At 38.4% G+C, this 25,115-nt stretch overlaps 2 long non-coding RNA genes across 3 annotated transcripts; one reads left to right on the forward strand and one right to left on the reverse strand.

The window, feature by feature from the left end:
- The first annotated feature begins 421 nt into the window (after window positions 1–421).
- On the forward strand, window positions 422–19,896 carry LOC124270988. Its single transcript, XR_006896918.1, has 3 exons — window positions 422–443; window positions 3,980–3,983; window positions 19,545–19,896. It is a non-coding gene; the product is annotated as an uncharacterized LOC124270988 (long non-coding RNA).
- Window positions 10,191–24,507, reverse strand: LOC124270986. Of its 2 annotated transcripts, XR_006896917.1 has the most exons (6): window positions 24,119–24,507; window positions 23,326–23,685; window positions 21,328–21,442; window positions 21,077–21,288; window positions 18,781–18,782; window positions 10,191–10,201 (listed from the first exon to the last, which is right to left on the reverse strand). It is a non-coding gene; the product is annotated as an uncharacterized LOC124270986 (long non-coding RNA). The 2 variants fall into 2 exon arrangements; XR_006896916.1 differs by having other exon boundaries at window positions 21,077–21,442; window positions 24,119–24,505.
- Window positions 24,508–25,115: the final 608 nt, after the last annotated feature.

The following is a 25,115-nucleotide window of genomic DNA, read 5'->3' on the forward strand; positions in this document are numbered from 1 at the left end:
AAAACTTTCTTTTAGTCATACACTACTAGTAACTAGTATGAGTTCACTTCCTTTTTTTAAACTTGAAATCCAGGTAAGGTCAACAAGAGAAAACAAAGACGTACTTCAGTTTATTTTTCACTTTAAAGCCAAACTTGACTGGTTTTGCGTTTCAGATGTACAGAGTCGTGCAAAAAATATTCGGACACTTGACGTAATTTCCGTAGACTTACATGTTAATAGAGTGTAGCATAAATAATTTTCATGAATTTAATTTTCGCAAGATCCAAGTCAAATTTTGCACATTTGTGAAGAATCATCTTACCTACAATCACATAATTTCTGTAATTTTCCGTTGTTTATTTATCGAACGGCAATAACTTAATCAAGATATGTACAATAACTCCTTTAACATGGCGGCCTATGGGATTGTGCATTGTGGGGGGCGGTGGGGTAGCCTAATGGTTAAAGCGTTGGCCCGTCACGCCGAAGACCCGGGTTCGAATCCCCACATGGGCACAATGTGTGAAGCCCTTTTCTGGTGTCCCCCGCCGTGATGTTGCTGGAATACTGCTAAAAGCGGCGTAAAACCAAAACTCAGTCAGTCAGTGCATTGTGAAACCACATGTAAGTTGATAAATGTGATGGCATAAAATAAATAGTGGTCGGAAAATTGAAAGCGTGGTGTTTAACAGAGCTGCGTTTTATCGCCAACATTATTCTCTGTGTTCATAAACGATTTGGTGGATGAAATCAATCAGCTGAATTGTGGTATTCAGATCAACGCTAATCTCATGCTGAGTGTTCTTCTTTACGCAGATGATCATGATATTCAAATTTTCTTGTGGCAATGATGACATCGATGTCTGTAACGCCTATAAATATCTTGGACTGTGGTTACAAGAACACCTTGATCTTAATTACACTGCAAAGGAAATCGCTAAGTCTGCTGGAAGAACACTGAGTATTTTAATTAGTAAATTCAAAGCAGTTGGTGGGATGCATTATGATGTGTTTAACAAACTTTATGATAACTTAGTTCAACCAATACTATCGTATGGCTCTGCTGTTTGGGGAACACGTGAATTCAGTTGTATAAATGCTATCCAAAATAGGGCATGTCGTTTCTTTTTTGGTGTAGGTCTTAACACCCGAACCTAGCCGTAAGAGGCGAGATGGGTTGGTTTTCTAACCTCACAAAACATCGTATTGAATCTGCCCGTTATTGGAAACGCCATAAAGTCTTCTAGTATTATAAGCAATATTCACAACTGGTCATTGTCATTCCGTAAGTAACCGCCTCCGTGGTGTAGTGGTTAGAGCGTCCGCCCGGAGAGCGGAAGGTCGCGGGTTCGATCCCCGACGGCGTCATACCAAAAGACGTTAAAATATGGTACTTGTTGGCCCCTGCCTAGCGCTCGGCATTAATGGGTACAACAAGGACTGGTCGGCTCGGAGTCAGTATAATGTGTCTGAGTGGGGTATTCATGCTTCACTGCGGCATGGTATCACAGTGGGCTAGCACTATAAAACCAGCTTCAGTCTGGGCTGGTACAAGCAGCCGCACATACACATACACATGCACGTCGTCATATGAGCGAAATATTCTCAAGCACGGCGTAATATATATTCCGATATAAGGTCAGTTTTATGGCAAAAGGCACGCTCTCTTAACCCTCTGTTTAGCTTGATGACTCCTGTTGGATAACCTAGTATATCCCTTAGCTGCTACAGTGTTACTCATGTTTAAAAGAAGAAAATCATTATAACGTACGATATTACACCACCTACCTTTTCCGTAAGTTTTACTATGTGTGTATGGAGCTATATTTTATTTATGCATCGTTTTATGGATTTTATGTGTCTCGTAGGCCTGTTAAGGCCGGGTAGATGTTTCATTTGATACAGAAGATTTTATATATTAAGTAAACATCTGCATGACACAATAATAAAATAGTTTCTCTCTCTCTCTCTCTCTCTCTCTCTCTCTCTCTCTCTCTCTCTCTCTCTCTCTCTCTCTCTCTCTCTATAAAGAAAGAAAAAGGGTTTAAGTTGATGTAGGGTGGGGGTGGGGGGAAGGGGGAGCAAAGAAGGCAGTGGGGCACCTCCTATTGTTCTTCCAATCAACACGCTTGACTGCTTCGCCACCCTTAACAATAGGGAGGTGGCAAAACGAGAAGACCCCGGGTGACAACTACTCATTGAAAACAGACTATATTCGGCAGGCTACCGGACCGTTACTTTTAATCCGTATCTGCCTTTAGGTTACTGCATTCTAATCTTAATCTAGACATAATTATTTGTAAGTGGCGTGGGCCATAGTTTACATACCATTTGAAATCTTGTGTAAGAGGTCTATCCTGGTTGATAAGAAGGTTTAAGTGTTTCACAGTTTGTGCATTTTTAATTGGGTATTTCAGTCTTGAACAACAGAAAGAATAAATGACCGGCCGTGACTGACTGACCTTGAGCCTTCTGCTCTAAGGTTGGCCGAATCCCGTAAATCATAGTCAGTCCTTTCTGCAACAGAAGTGGGGACTAACAGTGATATATATGAGGGTGTCATACCTTTTTTTATTTTGTAAAATAAACTCCGGTTATAGTTCTAATTGCATCCATGTGTAATTTTTTAAATCTTATCTCTTGGTCTTTAGTGCAATTGTGCCAAATATGGTCACAGTAATCAAATATAGGTATAATGAAAGATTTATACAAAATTTCGAGACTTTTCCTGCTAAGACGGTATTTAAAGCTACGTAGGAAGTTTATTAATGTGCTTATTTTGTTAACAACAGAGTCATGGCTATGCCATTTACCGTTTTCTTGGAATACGATGCCCATGTGTTTATGAGTTGTCACTTCTTTAACTTTAGTCTTATTCAAAAATAAATCAAACTTCTGACTTGGTTTTCTTTTGATTGAAAAAAGCATGGCTTCAGTTTTTCCGGGACTGAAAGTTACCTGCCAAGTCTAAGCCCAATTGGAAATTTTACTTAAGTCCTCGTTCAGTAACGTGCTTGTGTAATGTCTTCTATTACGACAGCGATGTGTCGTCGGGGAAAGCCATATATTACTTGGTATACCTTCCGTTAAATCATTTATATCGATGAGGAACAGTAGCAGTCCTAGGGCAGATCCCTGGGGAACTCCCGCACGGACAGGTTGGCTGTTAGACGAATAACCGTTGATCACGACTGATTGCTGTCTATCTATTAAGTAGCTGTAAAACCAGACTGACACATTTCCCCTGATACCACATTGTTTCAATTTAGATATTAGACCTTTGTGCCATACCCCATCGAAGGCTTTACTTATATCACAGAATACTGCTCTTACTTCTTTTCCTTCATCAAGGGCTTTAGATACAAAGTTATATAGGTCTGTTAGTTGATATGCTGTCGAGTCTCCAGGTTTGAATCCTGATTGTAAATTAGTGATTGTATTATTGTCTTTGAAGAAGTTATATACGTATTTAAATATACATTTCTCAAAAGCCTTCGAGAGGCAACTCGTTAGAGCAACTGGTCTATAGTTAGAACATTCATGTACGCAACCTATCTATCGCCAATGCTGTTCTCTTTGTTTGTAAATGATCTTAATGAGTTTCTAAAAGATAAAAGCTCTAAGGGTCTCAGTATTGAAACTATTACCACATATAATTTCTCCCTTTTCATCACTTTCATTCCATGTATGCTGATGATACTGCCCTCTTAAATGATAACCCAGATGATGCACAAAAGTCTCTCACCAGTTTCTACGATAATTGCAAGAAATGGAAACTAAATGTCAATATTTCGAAAACAAAAATTGTGATATTTGGAGGTGGTCCCACAAAACATGCAAAAACGTCATTTAAATTCGGAGATAAATGTCTTAATATAGTGGACGATTACACATATCTTGGTATAAAGTTTTATAGAAACAGGCGACTTATGAAAGCTATTAAGAATTTGTCAGAAAGTGCCACAAAAGCAATGTTCTCCCTATTACAGAAGGCTAGGAATGTTAATTTACCAATTGATTGTCTGTTATCTGATTTCGACGTTATGGTTGTCCCGATACTGTTGTATGGTTGTGAGGTATGGGGTCATGAAAATCTTGTTACTGTTGAAAGAGTTCACCTCAAGTTTTTAAATTTGGCGGCTGTGCTCAAAACCTCTACTCCTTCCTTCATGCTTTACGGTGAATTTGGAAGATGTCCATGGCTATTTATAAAAGATTCTTTCCATCTGGCATAAACTTGAAAGCATCGCGTAAACTTTCCCAGGTTCTTTATTCTTTTATGTCCATAAATATTCAAGATACTGTAAAAAAAAATACATGGCTTTCTTTTATCAAGTCAATTCCCGATAAATGTGGCCTCTCATATATTTTTGAAAAACAATCTTTTTTTGAAAAGCAATCTGCTGAACATCATGACTTGCTTCAATGGTTAATACAACACTAACAGATCACTTTCACCAATCTGGGCTCTCAGAAATTAATGCAAGTTTCAAAGGCGTATGTTACAGACTTTTAAAAGGAAAAGCCAAATTTTGAAAACTACCTCTACCTTCCTAAATCAATTTATATACATGTACCAATTCTACGCTTCAGACTAAATAATCATAAGATGCCGATTGAAACAGGCCGATATCTAGCAATTCCAGGGAAGAACGTGTTTGTCAGTTGTGTAACTCACCTGCTGTTGGTGACGAGTTTCACTACTTACTGAAGTGCGAGGCTCTTCATCAACAGCGGGTGCAGCTGATTAATAGTTATTATTATGTCTGGCCAAATTTGATAAAATTTAAAAGACTAATGTTAACCAAAAAACCTTAGAGAACTGAAAAACCTATTCAAATTTATAAACGTTATCTTAAAAAGTTGCTAATTATATCCATCAAGACTTTTCGTTTAATGTATTATAATCATGTATGTATGTACAGTTTTATATACTCTATATCAATAAGGGACTAATATACTTGTACACAAATATCAATGCATATAGCCATCTTGTGTCTTTTAATCATATGTTATATATATATATATATGTGTGTGTGTGTGTGTGTGTGTGTGTGTATATATATATATATATATATGTTCATGTACCACCGTTTGTGGCGTTAATGAGTGAATAAAATGATGATGATGGTCATGATGGGTTTTTTTTAAAATTGGCTTTCACGGGCTGTAACCGACGCAGCAAGCCCTGGTCAACAGATACATAGCATTTCACAGTAGACAACTTGTTTGAAACGACCATTTCATATCCTCAGACCTGTGCTTTTACACAAATCAATTAGCTGACTTCCAAACGTGTTTGTAGATATATCCATGGTGGCTCTAACTAGCGGTACGTCAGGTACATAATCAGCATCGTCTATAAATTTGTTGTAGGAATCATGAATTACGCTGTCAACTCTTGTCCTCACACGAGCATTGCAGTCTCCCATTATGATGACATCATACTGCTGTTTAAAGTGGTTGTAACCATCTCTGACCAGTTCAAACAAGTTAGCATTGTGTACACCATACATGACAGAACCTTCAGGCCAAATATACACAGCACAAACAACCAAATCCCTACTTAAACCAAATTGCTTCTTATCCAAGTTTAACCAGATTAGTGTATTAAGATCATTTCTAATAATGGACATACCTACGGATAAGCAGGTCTTAACATACAAAATCATTCCTCCACTATTCCATTTAGAATTCTTCTTTACATATGCACGATGAAACGGTACTGCTTTAAAATTGTTCAGTTCAATTTTACTTCTCGTATTAGTCCATGTCTCACTCAAGACCACAATATCATAGTTATCTATTAGTTTACAGAAACTACCCGAGTCTTTCTTAGTTTGTGTCAGTCCATTGCAGTTCCATACCAAGATTCTAAGTCTCACCCTCTTCGTGTCCCTACACAGGGGGCTTGTACAGCTGTCCATCGATGTACAGTCTATTCTACACCAGGTTACATTGTCTTCCCTCAGCTCTTTTAGACTTCATAACTTGTAAAAGTTGTCGTCTCTGTTCGTTGATTTCGGGCGGGCACTGTTCATTTATATAGATCCTTGATCCTTTCAGCTTGTTTGCGCATTTCTTAACAAGACCCCTGTCTCTATAGTTTTTAAAGTTAACCCCTAGAGTACGCGGCTGTCTATTTCTGAAGTTATTAACCCTGTGAACCCTACCAAAAGTCATGCTCTGAACTATTCCTTCCGCTATCTGCAGCATTTCCTTGAAGAGATTTCTGACAACTTCTCGTCCTCTTCTCCATCTGTACCATCCTCTTTCTTCTTCTTCTGCCTCTCCTCTCCCACACCCACAATGAGCAGGTTATGCCTCATAGAGCGAGACTGTAGATCTAGAACAATATCACGCTGTCTTGCCAGTTCATCTTCCAGTCGGCTTATCTTATCCGATGCGATTCCAACATTAAAACTGTTGTTGTCAATATTGTAATTTATCACTGGTAGATTTAAAGTTTTCATGCATTTGGAGTCCGAGTGAATTTAACTTGGAATCATTAGATCCTACCATTGTTTCCAGGTTCTTTATTTTTATATCCATGGCATCAAGGCGCTCCAACTTTTGATTTATTCCTGAAAGTTGCATTTCTACCCTCATCATGAATGTACTCAGCTGACCCATATCCATGCTGGGGGTAGTTGTTTGTATGTGGGTCAAAGCGTGCAAGTTGTGCGGCGGTTGTGAGGTAGCTGTGTACCCAGGCGAAATAGTCCCGGGGGGTCCCACTGAATGGTTTGGGGGTACATGGGGATGTTGATTATCAAAGTTCATATTTTCATACAATACAGTTCTGGCTTGACTTAAATGCTCACTTGTTTTGTTGATATTCTCCAGTTTTGTTTGTGTGTTTACGGAGCTGTCACTGTTTACATTCGACACTCTATCCCCGGAGTTCTCACTTTGGTGGCTTCCTACAACGTTTTCCCGTCGTCTCTTCTTAGTCATAGACACTCAGATCCTTCATGCAACTCACAGTTCATCTATTGTCTCACTGTAACATACACGCACCATCGCATATTCAGATGGGTGGGTGGAAAACATTTCGGCGCATGGGCGAGAATATTTACTTTTGTTCAAAATACATGATTTCCCATGTTTTGGAGGTTGTAAATTGATGATTGTATGTTTTTAAGTATCATGACAAAGACTTAAATCATTTGGCCCTAATTCGACTAATTTAGAGCATTATTAATAAGTCTCGCCCATGGGCGACAACAATTTGAATATTTACTTTTGCTCAAAATACATGGATTTTAATGTTTTGGAGGTTGTAAATGAATGATAGTATGTTTATAAGTACCATGACAAAAAATATAATCATTTGGACCTTTTTCGACTTATTTAGACTGTTATTAAATAAATTTCGGCCATGGGCGAAAAACATTTGGTCCATGGGCGAGAATATTTACTTTTGCTCAAAATGCATATTTTTTAATATCTAAGCGGCTGTAGTAGAATGAAAGTATGTTCATAAGCATCATGAAAAAAAAATCAAATCATTTGGACTTAATCTGACTAATTTGGACAATATGGTTAATCTATGAGACAGGGATTTGATGGTACATTTAAAAGCTATTTAGGCATTATAAATCAAATATATTTTGCAACGACCACAAACGTAGCAGAAGTTGTGGCCTATTTTCACTTTACCATGAGTTCCCTTTTTGTTTTTGTGTGAACCATATGTTATTGATTTTATTCGTTTGATTAGTTTGTCACAGATACCTGTGGTGAGGCAGCCTTTGATCGCGATTTGTGATTTATGTTCTGTTTCATGAATCAATGTATCATTGAAACAGAAGGCCAGATACACAGTTTTCAACACAAGGCAGTGTTTGTATATTGGTCTCTGAGGCTATGACATCAAAAAATGATAGAACTCTGGATCATTCGCAGATTGTTGCGAAGCGGTATTTTCAATCATCACTCGATCCTGAACTCGACTACCAGTGTTTTGCTCTTGGTGGTTAAAAACGATGCTTTTTCAGTGCTTCGGTATTCTCAAATCATATACTATATAATATCACGTCATATTGTAGTTAGGTAACTTGTTCCATGGCATTACTTCTAATGTTTTAAGTGCCCAGTGATTACATACTCATCCGTGAAACAATTTATTAATGAAACAATAGGCGAGAGCTTTCAATACCACTGAAAGCTCGTGAAAGGTAATTAATGACAGATCGTCGGATTGAAACACAAATTATACTTAGGGCCCATAATGCAAGCTGGATACAGGTGTAATTAACTGACAATTAATTTAATAAGACCGGATGAACACAGAGCGTTACTTACAGCAACACGTACACTTAGAATACTACGCTTTGAGACTCTGTAAGGTGGTATTTAGGTACATTGTATGCGAATTTCTTTTAGTGCATAAGCCTTTACAAATTCCAAACCAGTTACGTTATTTGATAGAAAATATATTAACGGACCAGTTATCTATACAAGTGGTGTATTATGACGTTACAAAGTGGTATTTAGGTACATGTAATACTCGTCCATGGCTCTAAATACAATTCAGGATACATCTGTCATCTTTAAGGTGCTTTTGGCACCGACGACTTGTGCTGTAGAGGATGTAGAAAATGTGGAACGAGAGCTTAACTTTGAAAAGCATGTTTTTTTACAATACATCGCTTTGATACTTTACAAGGTGGTATAGTGGTAGATATAATGTCAGTGTATGGATCCAAACAATTCAGGTTACATCTGTGAGTTTTAAGTTGTTTTTGAAAGCCCGCAAAGCCAGACCGAACACAGACCAAACACTTGATTGACGCTATGTTGGGAACGTAGAATAGGGCTTCATTTCAACGGAAAATTGTCTTATATTATAACATTACACATATACTACACATTAGTAATTCAAGAGAACATGTCATACGTATCACGTAATTAAACGCTTGTTTAGACCAGTTCACTTCCAGGTCATTGTTCTTTATGTAGGATCACACGGTATATTTAAAAAAAATTGAAACAGTCATATTACAAACTGAAATATAAAGGAGATATACGTTTGATATGATATGATATAACGCTAAAAATGTTGAAATGCGTGTGGTGGTGCAAATTGGCACACCTTAGTTGTATTTTAACCAATCCAAGAAATAAGTTAAGAGGAAAGGACAGTTTTCTAATCCCATTTTACTCGAACCAGAGTGGGTTAGATATTAATACTGTATCACAGTCGAGTGAAGTTCAATTCAATTAAATTATGTGTCATGGTACTTTCATGTATTTTTAATCATTTATTTGCAATATAAAGAAAAAACAGCAAATGAACATATTTTCGCCCATGGGCGAGATTTTTCATTAACGATTCTAAATTAGACTAATTAAGACCAAATGATTTAATCTTTTTGTCATGATACTTATAAACATACTTTCCACCTCCAAAGCAATACAAACAACAACATGTATTTTGAGCACAAGTAAATATTCTCGCCCATGGCGAGATATAACATATGTTATATTTGGGATTACACTTTCTTAGTAAAGTACAAATTCTAGTACTTTTTTGAGTCGAGCCCCATCCGGAATTCGAACTCACACCCTCAGAGTCAGGCACCTAATCGCCAGCACACAAAGTCAGCCGCCTAACCCGCTCTTCCAAAAAGCATGTATTACCCAATATTGAAGTTTAGAACATCTAACCATAATTAACCAATTGAGACAGTCCGATGGTTGGGCATTCCACGTGAAGACCGACAATGTCCACTTTGTGTTTCAAACACTGTTGGAGACGAGTTTCACAACTTGTTTAGATGTGAAGCTTTTCTCCAACTGCGACGTCAGTCTCTGAACACTAAATACATAGAATTTCCAAATGTGTCCATTTTCAAGAAACTCTTGTCTACTACCAGCATAAGCGACCTTAAATGCCTTTCTAAATTACTGAATTACATATTTAATGCATTTAAAAAATGAAATATTCTTGTTATCTTGTATCTTGTCATCTTGTAAGCTGCTGTCTTGTATATTATGTAAATGTATATACGCTTATCTGATGTACCGCCGTTGGCGGTTTCTAGAGAATAGAGAGTTTGGTAAGTTTGGTAATCAGGATTGTGTTAAAATAGGATTATTTCTTCTTCCATATCAAGGGACCCGTTCAGATGTCATATTTCGTCATTGTGCCCAATGTATCCACCAACAACGAGAATGTCTACAAAATATATAGAGAGCACGTCACAATTTAATTCTGGACACCCAAAAGTCCAGAAACTCTCCGCACTGGAGCCACTTTCTGACAACTTTTTCGTTGAAATGCATTTCGAAGAAGATATTTTTCTAAGATCGGTTGGGTTTTGAAATATTAATAATAATCCCCCTTGCAACTTGATTCAACATCAGACTTCCAATTTTGGAAAAAACTGGGCTCTGTAGGTGTTTTCGACCATTGAAACAAGCCAGGGCGTCGAGACTGATTTAGAAACAGTTATCAAAGGTGTGTTTCACAAAACGTAACCATGGAATTTTATTTGTATTGTCAGGTGTGTTTAACACAGTTATATATAATCTGGGATGGCTTCCAATATGTGTTCTCAGAGGCTAATTCATGCCAATGTGAAATAAATCCCTTATAGATTTTGATACTAATAGGCTGTCTTCAAAATTCAAAGTAAGCATATAATTTGGGGTGCTATTTCTCAAACCGGAAGCTAATGTAAGACATTTTATGTGAATTCTTTCTATGATTTCTAAGTTCTCGTGTCCATATATCTCTGAGCCATACAAGCGTATTGGAACAACCATAACATCAATTGCATCTAAAAGGCAATTCAAAGGTAAATTAACGTTCCTGGATTTCTTTAACGAAACATCGCCAGCCGCAGACATGCGACGTGGCATCACAGGTAATCGTTCAAGACGTCATTCTCACCGACGTCATCGTCATCTGCGACGTCAATGTATAGCCACAGCAAAGATTGAGACATGCTTGGTTTAGTGAACATCCCCCTAGGCCACAATTCGTGATCTGACTGGTTCCATGGAGCAAGTGCCAAACAGTTCAGGTTTATCATGGGGTCATGATATGACCTTCACCTTGACATTCGATATGTGCCATACTGAACCTAGTTCAGTGGCAATGGGGTGCCAAATTTGAACAAATACAGATGCTCTTCTGATTATATATACAATACATAATGTATACATATGTAAAATACTGTTGCGTCTCCTTTTCGCTGAGTATATAACTCTCAGACCCATGGGAACATGTTCGGTAATTTCCTCACAGAATTGAACGAACACACACAGGGCAAAACAGTGTAAATTACCCGCAGACCGACCAATATAGACTCAAACTGACGTCTTTTACGACGAAATCTTTGCCAAAGTAAACTAACGGGCAAAAAAAAAAACAATACCAAAATTGAATTTGATAATTTGGACTCGAACTCAAATTGTGGAGGTAGTTATGAGCTTAAAACAATCGCCACAACGCTTCCCTAACATTTGTCATGAAAAATGTTTTGCTTGGGCGAACAGTATCACTGCAACAGGTCGTGAAGCACGAAACTCTCGTGAACGGATTGCATGAAACACGTGCATCTTTTGGGTATAAGAGTGCACACAACCCCAAAGTGGAACCGTTTGCTGGCGGCATATGTGACAATATGAAGACAGATCTTGTTGTCGTGGATTGTAATCTTATTGCTCAACGATACATTGATCAAATTCTGCGTCCGGTTGCGCTACCATTCCTACGTCAGCGCCGTAACCGGATCATGTTCCAGCAGGACAGCGCCCGTCCTCATACTGCACATATTGTCATGGATTTTCTCCAGGGAAACAACGTCAATGTGCTTCCTTGGCCCTCCAGGTCACCTGACATGTCACCAACTGAACACTTGTGTGACCATTTGGATCATCAGATTCGCGCTAGAGCCTTTGTTCCTGGAAACCGACGTCAGCTTATCTAAGCCCTTCAAGAGGAATGGTGAAGGACCCCTGCCCAAGGTATACAGCGTCTGACGTCCTCTGCACGTCGTAGAGTTAGGGTTTGCATTGATGCCCACGGTGGACATACCAGATACTGACCACGGGTGTAGTTTTGTTTACATCTGTGAATACTGGACACTTCATTCCTTCATTAATACAGCGACTCAATGGACTTGTTATTGTTACTACTCCACTGAAATGACTGAGTGCATGTTGCCCATACACATGTTAAAATTCACTGTCCTTTTTCACAATGGTGGTATCTTGATTTATAATATCAGTGATTTCAACTTGGTATCATTTCTTTTGCCCTTTAGTATAAATATTTTAACATGAAATCAACACAGAGAAAAACGACTTTAATTAATGATAATATCATTTGTGTCATGACATTTTCAAACTACACGACTCTTTTGAATATGTTTTACATGAAATGTAGTGCAACACCAAATTTTGAATCTGAACAAGGTGAAAGTTTGCGCGAGTTACATATAACATATGTACATCCTATCTACCAGTCAATACTTGTTTAACGTGTTATTTGTACTGGGGACTGGTGATCAGGTAAGATCATTCTATTGAAAAAACATATGAACAAGACACTCCCAGTTCACCGAGTACAAGTCCCTTTAATAACTCAGGGCTTCTTTGATATGTTTAAGTGTACCATCGTCTATAGTCCTAACCGGTGTCAGGTTTTGTTTGCAAGCTCATTGAAATGCCTTGCATTCCCCGTGACTCATGTCCAAACGTGTCTCATGTGGTAAGAACTACCTTATATTGAGGTCATTTCTGTGTATTGTTCTTGAGGCTGTAGTGTAGCCTAGTGGTTAAAGTGTTCGCTCGTCACGCCGAAGACCCCGGATCGATTCCCCACATTGGTACAATGTGTGAAGCCCAATTCTAGTGTCCCCCGCCGTGTTATTGCTGGAATATTTCTGAATACGATTTAAAAAACTAATGTCACTCACTCACTGTATTGTTCTTACGTTAATAAGGGGCTCTGAATTGTGTTGGTTTAATAGCACCGTGATCTGTCTGACCTGTCACGTTTTGCATATGTTATAATATTAATGGTGCATTTGCATATTAATGGTGCAGTCCATTATGTGTTAACGTCTTTCTGCAGTTGCTGTTCCAGAATTGACTTAAGGTTGTATTCAACTAAAAGTGACTAGACTTGTTTGACCTTTCTAATTCTGAAATTCATATCATATGATTATAACTGCAAACCCCGTGCGTCAATGCCCACTTAGTTGACCATAATGACGACTGTTTTGAGACCAATGCCCACTTAGTTGACCATAATGACGACTGTTTTGAGACCAATGTCCACTTAGTTGACCATAATGACGACTGTTTTGAGACCATTGTCCACTTAGTTGACCATAATGACGACTGTTTTGAGACCAATGCCCCTTTGTCCACTTACGACTGTTTTGAGACCAATGCCCACTTAGTTGACCATAATGACGACTGTTTTGAGACCAATGCCCACTTAGCTGACCACAATGACGACTGTTTGACCAATGACTGACGACTGTTTTGAGACCAATGCCCACTTAGTTGACCATAATGACGATAATGACGACTGTTTTGAGACCATTGTCGACTTAGTTGACCACAATGACGACTGTTTTGAGATCAATGCCCAAGTTGACCCACCGACTCCAAACATGCTTACCTTACGGAGACCACTTAATGACCATAATGACGACTGTTTTGAGACCAATGCCCACTTAGTTGACCATAATGACGACTGTTTTGAGACCAATGCCCACTTAGTTGACCATAATGACGACTGTTTTGAGACCAATGCCCACTTAGTTGACCATAATGACGACTGTTTTGAGACCAATGCCCACTTAGTTGACCATAATGACGACTGTTTTGAGACCAATGTCCACTTTGTTGACCACAATGACGACTGTTTTGAGACCAATGCCCACTAAGTTGACCATAATGACGACTGTTTTGAGACCAATGCCCACTTAGTTGACCATAATGACGACTGTTTTGAAACCAATGTTCACTTAGTTGACCATAATGACGACTGTTTTGAGACCAATGTCCACTTTGTTGACCATAATGACGACTGTTTTGAGACCATTGTCCACTTAGTTGACCACAATGACGACTGTTTTGAGATCAATGCCCACTTAGTTGACCATAAACACCCGACTCCAAACATGAGCTTACCTTACGGTCGGGACATACAGTCAGCGTTTTACTATGACAAACATGTACACGTTCGATATATTTTCTGTATTTCTGTATGCGATATTAAGTAAATTTCATGTATTGTATCAACAATCACATGTGAAATATTGATGTATTAAACAAGCGTTTGCAAACAATGTAACATGGACACGTTTCCATAATCATTCAATCTTGGGTGAGTGAGTGAGTTCGTTTTGCCGCTTTTAGCAATTTGACACCAATATCGCGTGTGATACAATCTGATATGGAATACCAGTGGTACCGTTGCAAACTATCTATTCGTGGCAAACAATCAGATTATTCACCTGAAGAGAATAATCACGGAACACTGTTCTCGAGTTCCCCATCGGTTACGCTACATGACAGCAGCACATTTAACAGTGAACCGCCCTCTGCATTTCAGGGCCGAAATAAATATTTGCGACTTCAACAAACATTCGATTTTGCTGTTGCCCGCCACGTTAACCAAAGGTAAACAACTCTTTAAGAAATTACTCTGGAACCGTGCAAATGCAAACAGCAACTACCGAACAGTTTGTAATAGACCTGTGATCTATTATATATATATATGTATATACACGAACACCTGATATCATCGTTCATATTTGTATTCAGGATATTAAATACTTTATCATACTGGCACCTTAGACCACGCCTTAGATCAAACACACTGTCGCTGACACAAAACGACTTTGTATAGAGCATATTTTCAGCTGCATAACTTTATCACATCACTGCACATAGACCTCAAGCCTATGGTGGAATGTGGTCCCGGAGATTCAATATGTTGTATGTCAAACTGGGCTGGGTCAACTACAAACGATAAAAGGAATATACTGGATTATCCGCTTCAACGATCACTTGATTGTCTGGTTTCTGGACATACATGAGAACTGCTGTGCAGCATCAGACAAATTGTAGGCATATTGTGTGAATGACGGGTGCTACCGGTAGGACAGGACATGTTTACCCTTTTCGCGAACACCTGGTGTCATCACTGATTTTCAATGTTCCATTCATATATATTTCACAGCTATTTTCCCTTTACACCGAACAGTATTTGTTTCTGTGGAGAATCAAGACTGGGTATTCTTCTCCATTGACATTCTGTATTTAAATATTTTTTTCAAACTTGACACACTTATAAAAGAACGGAGGAAGCTCATAGGGTAAAAAAACAGTATTCCCTCATTGAAATCTATGCGTGGATGGTAAGATGACTGAGATTGATTGATAATGTCATGTCAATAAACCTATGACATTACATAAAGACATTTGCTATATTTGAACCCTTGAAGTATACCCTCATCTCCATTGCAACTGATTACATTCTATTGAGGATCGGACATAAACTGAATAAGACGTCATGAAATGAATATTACCCATCATATTTGTAGATATGTGCATACATACACAACTAACATGTACTTCATTATACCGAAAACGGGTTTGGGTACAAGGGACATTATGACACATGTCTAATCCGCAAAATTAAACGCCACTTGAATCTAACTCAATGTTTCCGCTCAAAATCTAAGAAAACACACTTAAATGATAAAATCCTTTCATAGTACGTCTGTCTCCAAATGAGAACTATGAATAATAGAATTTTAGAAACTAACTCGAAGTAGGGGACACTTTACTAATTGTCAAAATGACGTTACACTCATCACTGCACAAAAGTTGCTTACGCCACCACCAAACATAACAATCTTTCTTTATTTTTCGAGATTCAAGTTTCGAAGTAGTGCGGTATTCGTAACACTAATTAAGGGATTTATGAAGACTATTGACTAAAATAACTGTATCGTCAGTATAAAGTAAGATTATAAATTGTAAAAGTAGCATATTATTAACATAATAAGAGCACTCATTACTGAGACTACCACCTTCACAACCACGGTCGGGGAGACAACTTTTCAAGTCGTTGAGATAAATAGAGAATTGTCTCTCCTTGTCTAACGTCTGTGTTGCAGATCAAGTAATTTGAGATTGCAGATGATTTGACGTTGATTTACATGTTTTTAACTTATCTGAAGGAATTGCCCTCTATATTATACGAAGCTAGTTTCAAACGCTTTTGAACAATCTATAAAAGCACAAACGTTCCGGTGGGGTATAATGTAAAAACTAACCATTAAACGAATACATATATGTACTACTGTTAAAAACAACTGCGTTTTCGTACTAGTTTTTAAATAATGAGGTTCGGTTTATGCAAAAAACACACAGCAACAGTCCTTATTTTTCAGGCGAGTGCATAATATTACAGTTACTAGTCACTTCTTGTCATCTATGCATCACGATGTAATCCTACATCTGTGTAGGGTACTGATTATCACTTAAGACATTGTTACAGGTTTAAATAATAGTAGGAAACCCTGCCTCTGAAGTTTCCATAACCTACTGGGACTTTCTGCGATTATTTCTCAAATAGAATAGAAGCCACAAAACCCTTTCCCACGATCATAAGAAATCTCTGCAGAGTCGATTGTACAATTGAGACTCTATCATTAGCTGTATATATTTGTTTAGCAAGTATTACAGTTGTACTATGCTGTTTGTAAACAAATCAGTATGGACCAGACAATCCAGTGATTGTCACCAGGCGATGCCATGTGTGTATGAATCACTATATGAAATGATGATGGTTGCTTGAATTCGCGAAATGGTGAGCGTATTCTGTTCCACCAGAGTCATCACATGTGACGTGCTTAATCTGTATTAAGAAGGGTTGTCTCCAGCAAGTAGTAAGCACTATTGTGCTCACGCAAATGGATATTTCATGGCTCTTTAATTAACGTATACATTGTCTACTTCAGTTATATTTTCATGATTTTTATATGGAAACCACCCATTTATCAAAAACACGCACAAACTGCCACTGTTTAAACTGAAAGAAACATCTCTAAGCTGATTTTATTATGAGTTTTGAAATAGCGATATTACACATTTAACAAGAGTGATTGCAAACAAATTCGGTACAGAATGTTTGCTTGCCGGCCATCGGCTGTGTAGTCAAGTAAATAGCAATAAAGCTAAAACGGCTATTCACATAGGAGGAACCAAGGGGAATTGAAAAGACAAACGTTATGTTTACTCGTCATATGAATTTGATACCAGCATTATTTGTCTTGACAAAGGAGGAAATACAAGAAGCATTTGTGAATTGTTACATTGAAAAGGATCTTTATACATGCTGCGGCTATTCAAAAGGTTCACAAATGAGAGTATGTTTGGTTCACAATTTTACAATAAGTCGTGGTCGATCTTTATGCACCTGCATAGAGATATCATTTATGGCGGATATAACGTAGAGGGGTAAAAGGTCCGAATTTTAAAGGAAATGGAGAGTTATGAGGACATTACTACCCTACTTAAATTACATTCAAAGTATTGGTAATTGGATAAGCCAAATGTAAACGAACTATCAACGTCTTGCATTTGAAACTCGTTCCATTCCTGAGAAAATAATGGAGCAAGCAGGCAATGAAATGGCGTCACAAATGCAACTGAGTAATAGCGCATGTTGATTAATGCGTTTGGAATACTCACTATTTTATATGTGCTTTGGCCACAGCCGATTCAAGCACTCTGTAGCATATTTCTATGTATTTCTATGTATCATTGCGCATGGTTTTGTGTGAAGCTAAATTGACCTGACTGACAGACCCGTCCGTGAGTGAGTGAGTGAGTGAGTGAGTGAGTGAGTGAGTGAGTGAGTGAGTGAGTGAGTGAGTGAGTGAGTGAGTGAGTGAGTGAGTGAGTGAGTGAGTTTAATACAGTTAAACATAATATTACATAATGGGAATGTACAAATTAGACGGGAAACTTGCCAGTGTGGAAACATATACAGTGCACTCTGTCTAATTCGGACCGGCTTGGGACCGACTAAAAAGTCTGAATTAGACATCAGTCCGAGGTACACAGATTTTAATGATTTTATTGCTCTCCTTTGACGACCATACGATTGTGCATTTTGTGCATTTTGACCTGATTTGATATCACACTGTATCTGAAGGCCTCTCAAATGCGCGACAGTGACATTGACACTGAGTTTACATGATCATCAATTAGTGTTAACCGCATCATAGGTAAATAAAGCGTTCACCGCTAGACCGCGAAGCGGTCTTGGCTTCGGGCGGACTTCCTGCTAAGTAAAATAAGGGCCACAATACAAATACCAATCAACGGATTGTTTATTCAAAGGTTTATTGGTCAAGTTGATCTCCTGCTCAGTCCGGATTATATAGCAATGTTTTACGTGCGGTAACTACCTTATCGGGCCCGACGACTTTGGTCGAAATCCGAAATAATGAGAGTCCGAGATACAGAACTTTTTCATTATGGCAACAAAGTAGGATTACAGTGTTGATTACAGTATACATACAATGTGTTTGGCAGTGAAAAAAGATTGTGCAAATATGTTGCAAATATTATACATTTTACGATTTATATTTTGATTGAACTATGATTAACATAAGAGTGGATGGCCAAGCTAGAAACTGTCCACAGTTTTAAATACCAGAACCCAATTGTGACAGATGAGGGATCCAAACCCCAAAGTACTCTCAGGATTTTTGGAGCGACAGCAGCGCTCACAAAACTTGAGGGTACATCTGGAACGACCGGAACATTGCACTCGGCTCAAAGATCAGAATGATGCGTACCCTGGTGAGCATAAATACTCTTGTATGCATGTGAATCGTGGATCTCAACAGCTGAATAGAATACAGATCCACTGAGATGAGATGCTTTCGAAGACTCCTGGGCATCTCCTACAAAAGATCATATCACGAACGAAGAAGTTCGGAACAGAATCAGAGCAGTCGTTGGGCCCTACGAAGACCTGTTGACCTTGGTCAAAGAGACGCAAACTTAAATGGGTATGGCCATGTCATGAGATCATCAGGGCTTGCCAAGTCATTTCCTGCAGGGCACAGTGCAAAGAGGGAGAAGGAGGCAGACAGAAGAAGAGATGGGAGGACAACATCCCAGAATGGACTTGAAGGCTTGAGGTTGAGAGATACAATCAGGTCAGAAAACCGAGGAGGGATTGGAGGATGCTGGTTCCCCAGATCACCTGTGGCGCCCCAACGGTCCACAAGACTACGGGGGCAGATTATGATGATTAACAAGTTAGAGGAAGACACTGCTATTATGCAAGCTGCTGGAACCTGTTTGTAGCTTTTATATTCTAGTTACAGACAAGAATATATTTTTATTCAAGAAATCGACAAAACCCTTTCACATCCATAAAGAAATCTCTACTAAAAGCAGACTCGATAGTACAATTCTGACTATATTAAGTCATTGTATCCTAATTGGGGAGAACGCATGAATGAGTCACTTCAGCTGTATTTTAGACTCATCGTGACAAGAATCATGCTGTCATCAAAGGAGTTTTTAGTGGTGAGTTTAGTTTTACGTCACTTTTAGTAATATTCCATCAATATTACGGCGGGGCACCGAATGGGTTTGCATCACACATTGTACCCATGTAGAACAATCGAACCCGGGTCTTCAGCGTGACGAGCGAACGCTTTAACCACTAGGCTATACCCCACCTGCCCATTAAAGAGAGGAAACTAACTGGACTACATGAAGCACTGACGTTGTTGTGTAAAGCAAAGTATGTCGTTTAAAAAGTATCATGTTGTTTAAAGTTAGTAGGTTGTTTAATACTAGTATGTAACAAAATATAAATACTCGGTTATAAAAACACCACAGACACAGTGTTTTCAAAGGGACCACCCACACGATTTAAGATTCTTCAGATGTATTGCATATATCCCATCCATACGACCAAGCTCAAATAAACTTTTATTACCCACGTGGTCAACATAAGGGGTAGTTGCATACTAATCTCATGCTGAAGTCACACGAGTGTCGTATCGCGTTGACCATATTGTCGTAACGACTTGACCTGAGATTCTAACGATTTGATTGGATAACCGATGACCTCTCAATTAGGTCACGTTGTGACGAAACTACTTGTTCATTCATAACAAACACGTGAATTCATTCATTCTACAACTTACATGCACTACGGTGGGAATGTAAACATTGCGAACGTTGCCGTATCCCACGCTGTATAATTGTGAGTCGAACTGAGACATTATATCCGTCGAAAAGCCATAAACGCAATGTTTCCACCAGTGATGTTAGCCGAGGTTAAGCAATTGCAAACCAGGAAAAGGGTGCTGCGGAGGTAGTTTACTGTAGGAGGCTGTACAGAGGCGATGACAACTGACATGCATCATTGACGTCAGTTATGGGGACGTCATGCAAAGGAGTGACTAGAGAACAAAATTCTTCCGCAACCTCTTTGTAAGAAACAGGTTTCGGTTTGAAACCATAACAATAACAAAAATACGTTATTTTTTGTCAATTTAATGCATTAAGACGTTGGTAATAAATAAAATACCACACTCGGTCTCATTACATACGAATTATACGAAACTCGTGACCTTCCTATGGTTTCTGACCTCGTTTCGTATAATTCGTATGTGAACTTCGAATGTAGTATTCTCTATGTGTGTGACATTGCACATTTTGCCATGAGTCATCTGGTGCTAAATATGCATCCTCCCTGAGAATGGCATGAAGCATTCTTCATATCAGAATAGATTAGTTGTTATCATACCATATCATTATGTTATACAGGGACGATGTGTGGTAACAACAATCATCTATGTCGACAAGAATCAAGAAGAATTTGCCCTTGTCACACATGCATCAAGCTCGGATTACAACATGGAATCCGATATCACCAGATTAATCCAGCTGTAACTGTCGAACAGGGTTACCTCCTTAAGAGTTGCCAGAGATTCATGATGTTCGGGTTCTCACAGATCACATATTTTTTGTGCAATTACGACCATAGCCGTGATTATGGGCTCCATCATTTCACTTGCAAATGAAGCGGACACGTTCGGCGCATCAGGCAGTTTGATCGGATGAAGGCTTTGATGTGTACATCAGGCGGTTTTGATTGGATGAAGGCTTGGATGTGTGTGTACATCAGGCGGTTTGATTGGATGAAGGCTTGGATTTGTACATCAGGCGGTTTGATTGGATGAAGACTTGGATGTATTACATCAGGCGGTTTGATTGGATGAAAGGCTTGGTTTTGAACATCAGGCGGTTTGATTGGATGAAGACTTGGATTTGTACATCAGGTGGTTTTGATTGGATGAAGGCTTGGATGTGTACATCAGAGATATATTATAACGCACGCCAGTGATAGCAGCAGTAAGCAGTTCATGTCGGCATACATCTGGAACAGGGAATGCAAAAGATGAGGTGAAATGGGGTTTAACGTCGCACTTGAGAATATTTCGCTCATAAGACGACGCGTGCATGCGTGTGTATGTGTGGCTGCTTGTACTACCCCAGACTTAAGCTGGTTTTATAAATGCTAGCTCACTAAGATACCATGTAACAGTTAAGCATGAATACCCCACTCAGACACATTATACTCACTCCGAGCCGATCAGTCCTTGTTGTACCCATTAATGACGAGCGCCAGGCAGGGACCAGCAAGTACCATATTTTAACGTATTTTGCATGACGCGACCGGGGTTCGATCCCGTGGCCTTCAGAGGTAGGCGGTCGGAATACATTAAACAGTTGCATCCATCCATGAATGCATCCAGCCATCCATCCGCACACACATAGGGGTATGTACTTTTAGGCAGCAGTGTACTCGCTCCCTCTCTTTCATCTTTCTCCTCCCCTCTCTCTCTATCACTCTGTCTCTCTGTTTCTCCTGAAAACTAGACAGACAGAGAGGCAGGCACACACAGAACACACACACAGAGACATACATACATACATACATACATGCATGCATGCATGCATACATACATACATACATACATATGCATACAAACATACATACATACATACATACATACATACATACATACACATACATACATACATACACACATACACACATACACACATACATACATACATACATACATACATACATACATATAGGCAAATACATGTTACATGTTGCGTGTTTTACGCTTGCTGGTTCTTTTAATCCTATGCGTATAACAAAATCCAATTAATAGTATAATAGGTGGTCCTGTTGAGTTGGTTATAACCGTTGTTTACTTATTTGTGCTTACAATACCATACATAAATTAGTTAAACTTTTAGTGAAAATACAAAGTCTTCTATGCAATTTCTGGTTTCTGAATGTAAAATGCCTGGTCATTTTCATAGCCGAGAGAAAGAACATATTTTGACAGAATAAGAAACGTCCCCGTTTCTGTGGGACTCTTAAACATAGAACAGAATCATTCTACAGTGTCTACCTTAACATGTTGTTTGTTCTGTTAATGTTCACAGTTCATTAATGTTCATAAATAAATAAATTATCAGTCCGTCAAAACCCACAGCCCTTATATGATAACATATACTCATGTTAACGAATGCAGGAACACCTAAAAGTACAAGTGTTCCTTTATTCCATTCAGAATTTCACCCACAGTGCAATACAAAGCTTGTGAAGAAACCTGGAAAGAATAAAAGGAACACTTACTTCAGGTATATTCCATATTCATTCCATCAAGTATATATTATCAAGAAGAAACATTACTATCCAGAAACCCAGACTCGATTATTTACAAACTGCCGCCATACACCAGGAATATTTCTGAGTACGGCATCAAACAAAAACACAACTGTTATCAAGAAATGTAAACATCACAATTACGGGGATATATTTATCTTTTTCTGCCTATTAATTATACCTCACGAAATGTGGCTCCCAATTGTTTAATAATGTTTGTCATTGCTGATATGTGAGGCCTTACAGAATTGAAACACATTCTGCTAATGCTCTCTGTACCTTACCTATCAAATTAGCGATACCTTACGAAATGGGGCTCATAATTGCTTCATGATGTTGTCATTTCTGATATGTGAGGTCTTACGAAATTGAAACACCTGCTAATGTTCTCTGTATAACCTATTAAATTACCGATACTCTACGAAATGAAGCTTCCAATTGTTTTAATTAATAATTTGTTCATTGCTGGTATATATAATGTATGAGGCCTTACGAAATTGAAACACCCTCTGCTAATGCTCTCTGTACCTTACCTATTAAATTACCGATCCCTTACGAAAAGATGATCTTACCTATTACGTTACCAATCAGCACATCTGTTCGGCTTGACTGCTCCTTTAGTTGTGTCCAACATCGACTCAGGGAATCTTCTTGGATACGGCAGTCACATCTTCCGTCTTAGGTTTGGTCATTTGGCTTATAGAAAAGCATTTCCTTTGGATCTGAGATAATATTTCTCAAATAATTATTTTCATTTATGAGACTTTTGATGGACTCCTTGGCGTCATTTAAAGTTTTGCTTACTGTTTCAAAATCACGTCGTGTTTTAGCAAGATCATTTTGTTGTTTCCACATTCTTCTTTTGTCAACCTTTGATGGTAATTCCATGTAATGAACACGGCTTTGCGTTTTGTTACCAATTACTTCCAGGGCTGAAAAGCAACAAGAAAATATGAAATATAATAGAATGAATTATTGCGTGGTATTGAATGCTTTAGTCAGAAATAAAGCTATATCACGACCCCAGTAAATACAGTCTTCACCCAGACGAACCTTTTTTGTACATAACATACATGGGGGTGGGGATTGGTGGTGGTGGTGGTGGGTTAACTTACTTTTTGTACATCTTTGGGGGAATTCTCATTGTACATGCTTCTCCATAAAATCATCCCCTCAAAATCCCCAGCCATATATTATTAACGGTTCCTTACATCAGAGGATATCATTTCCATCTATCTTTTGTGTGACAGCCTTGAACATAAAACGCCCATAGTTAGCTGTCAAAATTGTTTTTCTTTAATCAAATCATTATCAAATCATTAGCAGAAATGAATTAATTTATAAGCATAAAAAAAAAAAATTCACCTTTACAAAATCCATCACATTTGGGTGACGTGTAGTCAGGACTGCAGTGCTGTTTCATATCCTCGCAAATCTGACATCTCTTCTCGTTACAATGATCTTCGTAACATTTGGTTCGACCCCAGCCTACAGTTCCTGCGATGCTAAGATAGACAGCCCACACAACAATCTTCATCCTGAAATCTGTCATTCTTATGCTACTTCATCTAATCATCAGACAATGTTTCTCCGTTTGTAGGGAATATGTTTGAGCAAACCTGTGCCGCATAGATTCTCCCGCATAACTAAAATGTTAGACCCGTTTCGAATTTGTCCTAGCGTATCACAATCTGTCGTATCGACTTTCAAGATCACCACTCAGTGTACGTAAATAGCGAAGGCAATCGTCTATTCAACGCCTGGGCTAGCTATAGAATAACTTTTATCGGGCAAATAGTATTACGCATTCAAATGGGAATCACTCGTTGTATCCTCACCTATTGCGCTCGTTTTAAGGACAGTTAGGTACTAACTATTGTACGTTAACAATAAACTAGTAGCAATGTAAGCTGTCATATATCCATCATTCAAGTGACTACTTTCTTCACATAAAATATTCTCACACACACACTCTCTCTCTCTTTCATCTTACATTCATTACACACACACACATACACACATACATACATACATACATACATACATACATACATACATACATACATACATACATACATACATACATACATACATACATACATACATACATACATACATACATACATACATACATACATACATACATACATACAAACATACATACATACATACATACAAACATTCTGAGTAACATTTTTCAATAATCTTTTTCGGTTAAGTTGTCAACATATGAAATTTATTGAATGAATTTCATCTTAAAAGCATTCAGCTATCAGGTTGTCATATTATTATATTAATGAAACAGTGTTCACTCTGAGCGAACAATGTACCTGTGCCCTGTACGCGTGAGCAACACAACCCC

This window comes from Haliotis rubra, unplaced genomic scaffold (genome assembly GCF_003918875.1).
Source record: "Haliotis rubra isolate DU_JTF1 unplaced genomic scaffold, ASM391887v1 Scf1563, whole genome shotgun sequence".
NCBI classification, from domain to species: Eukaryota; Metazoa; Mollusca; class Gastropoda; order Lepetellida; family Haliotidae; genus Haliotis; species Haliotis rubra.